Source organism: Camelus ferus, chromosome 24, assembly GCF_009834535.1.
Source record: "Camelus ferus isolate YT-003-E chromosome 24, BCGSAC_Cfer_1.0, whole genome shotgun sequence".
Classification (NCBI taxonomy): Eukaryota; Metazoa; Chordata; class Mammalia; order Artiodactyla; family Camelidae; genus Camelus; species Camelus ferus.
In genome coordinates this window covers 13,066,124-13,067,050 of record NC_045719.1, presented here as the reverse complement: position 1 = coordinate 13,067,050, position 927 = coordinate 13,066,124, and the positions used below count along the sequence as shown (strand labels likewise).

At 34.0% G+C, this 927-nt stretch overlaps 1 non-coding gene across 1 annotated transcript; it reads left to right on the top strand.

Moving 5' to 3' along the window:
- Positions 1–518: 518 nt before the first annotated feature.
- On the top strand, positions 519–590 carry TRNAF-AAA. The gene has a single exon. It is a non-coding gene; the product is annotated as a tRNA-Phe (tRNA).
- The last annotated feature ends 337 nt before the right edge of the window (positions 591–927 follow it).

Here is a 927-nt window from a genome sequence, read left to right as displayed (position 1 = left end):
CTACTGACTGCCCACTGTATCATGAAGTCCACATGTGCTTCCAGGCATCAATTAACAAGTATCTTTATTTCTATCTTATTAATGTAGGAGAAGAAACAAAGAAAATTAAACTGATCGTCTGATGGAACTGGGGTTTGAACTGGGAAAGTGGTACTGTCACGACTGAAATGAACTCGCATCCAAGTATCATAAACTAAAACCCAAGCATACAGTTTTTTTATGTCTAAAGTTTTTCCTGTAAAAGCTAAAACATTTTAAGTAATTGTCTATCATCTCAAATGAGGCATCTGAATCGGAATACACAACTCTAATCTTATTTTTCTAATCCCTTTTTTCCTTTTGTGGAAAGAACAGTATCCCTGATACAAAATGCTACAGTGTTTTTAGTTTGTAGAATTGAAGGTAGGTGACAAGTCATTTGTGCCTTTCACATGGCAAAAATTGGGGCTGGACCAACATTAATACTTACTATAAACAAGAGAAGTAATGTGTTGATCTAAAAATCACAGGGTAGGGGGGAAGTTATAGCTCAGTGGTAGAGTGTGTGCTTAAAATGCACAAGGTCCTGGGTTCAATCCCCAGTACCTCCACTGAAAAATAAATAAATAAATAAATAAACCTAATTACCGCCCCCCCCCAAAAAACTGAATTAAAATCACATGGATGAACTTATTTGTTGTACCAATGATGTTCAATATTATGGAAACTAAATAAGAAAATAGATTCAAAAAGTTGATATGAAAAAGCAGTACAGTCGATTGATCCTACAGCAGCTAAAATATCCAAGAGATTAAACATGCAGAATAAGTGAAGGTCTGTTCTGCAAAGGATGAAAATTAATTTTTAAAACTTTCTTTCAAAGGAACAGTGATATTGGACTAAGTAAAAGCAATGTGAAATAACTTTAGCTAATGAATTAATCTTAGA